Here is a 7555-nt window from a genome sequence, read left to right on the forward strand (position 1 = left end):
GCACTTCAAAAGAGAAGGGGTATTAACTGCGGTGTCCTGGTCAAATTCCTCTCCATCTAAATCTGATCACCTGATCATCCCCCTTACAGTTGATTGGCTGCAAACACTAACACTCCCAGGGTTGCCATTGTAAAAGAGAAAGGAGCTCTTGGTTGGCGCTACTGGATAAATCAATTTTAAAACCCTGTTCCCCGCCCCATGTTGTGGGCCCCCTTTGGGGGCGCTTTCACCCAGGCTGCTGATCCTCTGTGTTCAGGGGGGAACACGCTTCACGCTTTCCTCTGCTCAGAGTGGCAGACACCTCTCCCGCTCCTATGAATCAGCGCATTCACGCCAGAGAGAGACCCCATGGACTCAGCTGTCAACCTGAGGGATGTGCGTGTCTCTCTGCAAAAAAATGCCAGGAGGGCAGAAAAAAAAAAGTCCGCTGTAATTAGGAAAGCAGATGTGCTGTAGATTAATGGGTGGATCTGAGGAGGAGGGGAGACCATTTGTCTCGGATTGTGGGCACCCTTAAACATGGTCATTCTGCATGATATTTAATGGGAGTCAACACAAAACCTCAAGCCCTCTGGCTGAAAGAGGTACATAACTTATAGCATGCTTTTAATGTTGTTGTGTTTAGAAGCTCTCTTATCTCCAAAAAGATAACATCAAAAGGGCTCCGCCAGGTAACAGCACAGCCTTGGTGGAATAGTGCAGTGTTTGGGACATAAAGTTCACAGGAACCTTGAGACTGGTATTGTATCATTTCTTGCTGCAGGTCAATATGTGCCTCCAGACAACCTGTGCATTTTCACATTGAACAATGCACCCTCAGTCTTGGGTGGACTCAGTTTCCACGACTACAGCCTGTCGATGTCTCAGAGCATCAGTCTGTAGGATTCAGCATTGAATGGTCATTTCAGTATGAACATTTTATGTAATCATTCTGAGGTATTTTTGTCATGTAGTAAAGGGTAGCTAAAACAATCCCATGCCAGTCTATTTCCTCTATACCCTGGGTCAGTATAAGTTGATGGCTGACCCTGGTTAGGCTGCAAGCTGGTGCCGTTTTTTATGTCTCCATAACAGTGTGGCCAGTGTTGTGTTGTATAATTTCTTGCAACCAATCAATGCCAGACAACCTGTGCATTTCAGACTTGTTTGTACCGCTGCTGAAATGAGCTTGCGGTATGACTGACAAGTTGACACAGCAGGTGCTGCTGTCTTGAAAACACCTGTGATACATGCTGAATGGCACATTGGATGTTCCAATGTTCCAAATGTTCCAAACCTCTGCTTACACTGCAGTGTTCAGCCTTGCTCTGCTGTTTGCTCCACAGCGTTTACATTGCGGTTACTGCAGGGGTGCACCTCTTGTTGTGAATGTCATATTGATATATCTCAAAGATTAGCTCATCTTAATGGCTGCTATCTCAGAATGTACAAATATATATCTGAAGGTACAGATAGGAACATACATAAATATATATCTGAGGAGACAGAGGTGGTTTGGCTTTCCCTGTGAGTTATGTTCCTCAGCTGCAGGTGCATCAGTCATGATCCTCCCCCATTATAAGCCGTCCAATGAAATCCTTGCATGTTAAGATCAAAAGCTTATACTCTGCTCCTTAGAGACCAATGTGGATGACCACACTTTTGTCAAGTGGTGAATGACACAGCTTAACCCAGGCATGTAGGTTAACCTGTTTGAACTCTTCTCCCAACTCAAGTAGAAGCGGTCAACAGCAGAAGCTAACAACAATGTGCTAGCCTCATTTTTCTGCAATTGCTTTCTCGGCAGCGACAGAGAAAGAGGGTGTTGGCCTGCCTCCAAGGACCAGAGCATCTGGAGTTTGTCAAACGGAGCTCACTTCCAAGACTAACATGCATTAAGGCCCAAGTTTTGAAGTGCATTCAAATCTTAATGAGCTGGTATTAAAATGACAGCTGCTTTTAATCTAATCAGATTGAAATTTGTGACATGCAAATTCTCTAAAACTCTAGGTATAGAATCAGATGGACCTGACATTCTGTTTTTCTTCCACTGCGTTCAGTAGTAGAATGAACGGATGTCTCCACTCCCCAGCAGACAGTAATAGATTGACCACGCAGACAATAAACCCGCCAGAAACACAACAGACCGAAACGGTATCATGCAGCGCATTGTCTCATATTCACTTGGGGTCTGACACGCACATGGGAGTGAGCTGATGGCCCGAAATGGTATGAATCCAAGCAAACAGATAAGCATAGAATAGCGAATGTGTTTCCAGTAGCACTATCACCATGGAACACACATATACAGTGGCATACACACACACACACTCACCCGCTCTCACCCACGCACACAAACAACAGAGGAGAGGATGTGCTGTTCCCCTAGCACTAAAAATAGTGTCAAAGGGCTGTTATCATGGCTGTGTTGAATGACATATGATCGGAAAAGGGAACGTATCGTCCCCCCAATGGCGGACGGAGGCGCTGATAGTTCTCGCACAAGGCGCAAAATGCTGGAAAGTCCCAAATGTTCGACCTGTTTGACCAGGCCTCTGGTCCTCAGGTGCATGCGCCCACTACGAGAGCCTTACACAGTTTCCATGTCACTGCAGTGTGCTAACTGGACAGGTTTATATTCACACAGCATACGCATCTATGGACACTCATTGCAGTGTCCAATATGCAACACTAACCTGTTAGGTATAAGGTATAAGGTATAAGGTATAAGGGACATATACAAGAGATGGCTGAGCATACTACACGTATAACACTAACAATGTATTAATTGTCATTTTCACATTGATACTTTTCACATTGATACTTTTTAGAATATACATTGTAATATTACATCATTATACATACATACATTATAAAGTGTAATATGAGCAACATATGTCTACAATTGCATGTGTGAACATAAAAAAAGGAAAGACTGAGTGAAATGGCCTCTGTATTTGTGCCCATATACTATGACGCCTCTCACACATGCACAGAGAAAAAATAAATTGTAAAAAATCATTATTATTCACAGGCATCATTGAACCCACAACCGCAGTAGGTTGTGGGTTCAATTCTTCGATTTTAAAAACAGCACCCACTGCCTCTCTGTTGGGCGCTTGGCACAGAAAGAGATGCGTTTTGGGTAATGACCCTGTGATGGACTGTAGTCATGTCTAGTGGATATATATAGTTCAAACCCTTTCAGCTTGCTTACATCTTTAAACAGTAGCTCTCCATCTTGGCTTTCTCATTTATTTTCATCTATTTTCAGAGTACAGTACAGAGCTGACTCTGAGACAACACAGCTGTCAGTGCCCATAAGGGGAACTTGTTCTGTGTGTGCAGACCCTGACTAATCTCTTTACATAGGAACATAATCAGGTGATTATGAGGTCATAAACCTTGTCTCAGAAAAGTACACAAAACAGAGGGAATGCTTTTGGCATTAAGATGTATTCAGACAGAGGAAAATAAATCAGAGGGTAATGTTTGTGATAAAACCTGACACAAGCACAAATCGATATAATTACTGCTGTTGAGAGACAGGCCAGCAACATGCTCCGGATTATAAATCCACAGGAGCATAAAACAGACGACAAACAGATGACCAGGGGAAGGTGCCAGAGGCAAGATTCAGAGCAACACATACACACACGCACGCATGCACGCACACACACACACACACACACACACACACACACACACACACACACACACACACACACACACACACACACACACACACACACACACACACGCATACACACACGCACACACACACACACACACACACACACACACACACACAAACACACACACACACACATACACACACACACACACAAACACACACACAGACCATGACCTCTCAATGTTGTTGCTGCTCTTTCTCTTTCCAAGCTCAAAGGGCATCTCTTAAAAGACCCATTGGAGCAAAAAAAAACAAGCAATGAGAAACACAGACACTCCCAGGATTTACTCAGATGTCCACACAAACTTAAAACAGAGCCATTTCTAGACTTCTGAATGGATGTCCCTGGGGTGATAACAAACCAGCTCTCACCTGATTCTCATTGATCTCAGTGACATTTCTCATGCAGTTAGACAGATCTCACAACACTTCAGTCTTTGTGTAGTCAAACTCCCCAAATCTCTAACCAGAGTGAAAGCACCACTGCTTAAAATGTCTGACTTAAAACTGTCAGAATGTCAGAACAGAAACACTGATTTAATTAATATGCAAAGATAAGCATTTTGATTTGATGAGGGGTAAATAAACCACAGAAGGTTGATTATGCATCTGGACTTGGTGGTGACCTTATCCAGCGCAAGGTTGCAGTGTGCCAGAGCCAACCCTGCTTGGGCCGGAGCAGGGTGTGGTGCCAGCCTGTTACAGGCTGCAGACAGACTGACTCATGAGTGGAAAATTTACAGCTGCCAATAAACCCAAGAGGGGAAGCTGCAGAGATACAGGTGAGCACAGTCACCCCAACCAGCTCTGCTGAGCAATAAAGAAGGGCCTAAGTGGGCTGAGGGGACTGGCTGAGGGCTGAACAGACGCGTTAATGTGTTACTAAGTGCTATCAATGTGTTAATAAGTGTATCAGACCTACTTCAGCCTGTCCCTCTGACATCATTATACAGTGCCTGATAGGTTACTGTCCTGTCTGTCACTCATGTCCCTGAGAAAGGGTTGGAAAATAACATTTTGTGTTTAGACTGCAGCTCATAAACCTACGTGCCTGCAGCTCACTATCATGGCTAAGCAAGTATCTTAAGTATGTAGCTGATAGACATACTGTCTACACTGTCTATGCTAGACCTGCTGTCAAACACAAACTGATCCCAGTTTTTTCCTATTTACCCCCAGGCTGTTCCTGTCAGTTCAGAGCAGATTAGCCACCATGGGTACCTTTGACTCTTCATGGAAGCTGCATGCACTGTCTGCAGTACATAATTGGACATGTCCAATAACATAGAAACCTGAGACAAAGCTTATATTCATTAATAATTAAACAAATGCATAAATGTATAGTCATACATAAACACTCCATTGCTTTTGTGTTGTCAAATGTTAATTTGACATGGATGCAGTTACGATTCAGAGCCAAGGCCACGCTTTGCAAACGGGGGTGTGTTTGTGTGTGTGTGTGTGTGTGTGTGGGGGGGGGGGGGTAGTTATTACTGTTGGCTCTGAATGGCTGGGGACGGGGGGGTGTCTCAGGATACCTGCCCAATGTGCCCATTGTAGCGAGCCTGTCTCTTTTCGGCTGTTCAGCCATTTGGAGCCTTTACCTACGCTCAATTCTCTGAGAAATCGACAGCAGGAACAATAATGAAAAAACACAGACAGACGCACAATACCTTTCGAGTAAACAGGAGCGCTGCTTGACCTTGCGGGCTGTCTACATGTACGAAATTCACCGTGTTCATGTTCTTTTCATGAGGGAAGCAAGCCAACTCGCTCTCTTTCTCTCTCTCTCTCTCTCTTTCTTTCTCTCTGTCTCAGTCCCTCCCTCTTTCTCCCTCAGCCTCCTCTCCTCTTTTTCTGAGCCTCCATTGTGTCCTGGCATGGCTTCCTTCTTCTGTGAAGCACGGGTTCTGAGAAAGCCTAGGAACAAAGCACGGAGCTGTTTTCTGAGGAGAGCAACTTTTCCACTTCACAACTACAAAAATGACTTTTGGGCCTATTTATACCACAGACATCTTTGTTATTTTGAGTTAAGCAGACGAAGCATACTGCGAGCAGCTGTGTTGCATTGAATGATGAATGAAGTCAAGATGATTTCAGTATTGCTAGTGGTGATTACATTATCAATGACAATAATGATTGTCAGTAATGAGTATGATGATGATGGTGCTGATGATGAAGCTGAAGCACACAGAGGAGATGGAGAAACCACTCAGACCAGAGTGGCACAAATTTACATTGCCCCTGAGAATGGAATGATGATCAATCAGAAGGAAAAGAAGAAAAGATCTGTAAAAAGAGAAAGGTAGAGCCTGAGACCACCCCAGTGGTGCTCGGGAAAACGAGCCGCTTCTACAGCGTGTGTGGTTCCGATCAGCTGTGCGGGAACTCCCATGCGGCTGGGCTTGTGTTGGCCCGGTTGGTACGGAGAGCACTCCCCCAGGGGCCCTGCTTAGAAGCAAGGCACTACCCCTGCCCCTTCTCTCCGTGCAGTAACCACCAGTGCCTTCTTATCCATGAGCGCGGGGATCGCTCTGTTTCCCCTGGGCTTCCTGGTGGCTGCTCCGCTCGTCTGAATGCCGAAGGGCAGCGTCTCCCAGCCCTGGCCCTCAGTGCACGCCGTGTAAGAGGGCATCAATCCAGTTGAGCTCTTCATTAATTAGGCCTGACTGAGCTGTTAGATGAATACTGATCTGGGCTTGACGTTGCTCAGAATGCATCAGACATCCCCTTTCTGTAACCGATACAGATCACTGGAAGTGTTTTGTTTTTCCCAACAGTAGTAAACATGCTTCTGTAAATTGTTCCTGAGCGGCTGAGTGGGGCTGTGCTTGCTTAGTAGTTGCCGCCTACAACCACGCTGAAAAACACTGCTATAGGTCATATGGGCATGCACTCACACTGATCTCCATGTTCAAGATGAGGGAATTTATTTCTGAAGTGCCCTCTCACTGTGTCTCTTTCCTGTACATGCACTCATGCACTCACATATACACAAAAAAATGTATCCATTCAAGTCTTATGAGCAACAGTGACACAACAGGTGAGTAAGTGTAGGCCAGTAAGTGTATGTACAACACTATTCAAGCATCACTGCAAGTAAACAAGATATACACATACCCCCCCCCCCCCCCCCCCCCCCCCCCTTATACACACACACACACACACACACACACACACAGCCTTATGTCTTTCCACAGTCCTGATTGAAATTAACAGTCAGTCATTAAGGGTTGATAGTGAGGAACCCCGAAGCGGGCAGAGCTTCTATGTGCCTGGCCTGCCATGACCTCTCACATGTGGCGCTGGAGTAGAGGTTACGTGGTCACTAAAATCTTTCTTTGTGAAAATGAATTACTTCAGAAATGAATGGCATGTCCTGGAGAGGGTTAATGTCATGATGTGTGATCACAGCTCTTTGCACCATAAAGAGCTCTGTAGTCAGGGTTCTTTTCCTTAACCACAAAATCACTTTAATCATCTTTGCAAATGTAACTTAAAAAACAACTTGTGCAACTTTGTGTGTGTGTGTGTTTGTGTGTGTGTGTATTTATATATATGTGATACAGAGTGAGTGGGGAGGGGTGTGTGTGTGTGCATAAGTATGTAAGTGAGCCAGTGTATGTGTTACAGAGTGTGTACGTGTTTGTGTTTGTGTGCGTGCACGTGTGTGAGTGGGAGGTCGAGGGAGGTAGCCACAATCATAGCTCCAGTGTAGGACAGGGATGGTTAACATCTGCTGTCCCACAGTTTGGAAAATCCCTGGAGATAAACATTCTTAGCCAACAGCTTGCTAACCTGACAGAGCCCATTAGCCATGCTGTGTGCTGGAGGCTACACAGGTATTGCATCACCGCCTTCTAATCTAAAACTGCTGATATT

Source organism: Megalops cyprinoides, chromosome 17, assembly GCF_013368585.1.
Source record: "Megalops cyprinoides isolate fMegCyp1 chromosome 17, fMegCyp1.pri, whole genome shotgun sequence".
In the NCBI taxonomy this organism is placed as follows: domain Eukaryota; kingdom Metazoa; phylum Chordata; class Actinopteri; order Elopiformes; family Megalopidae; genus Megalops; species Megalops cyprinoides.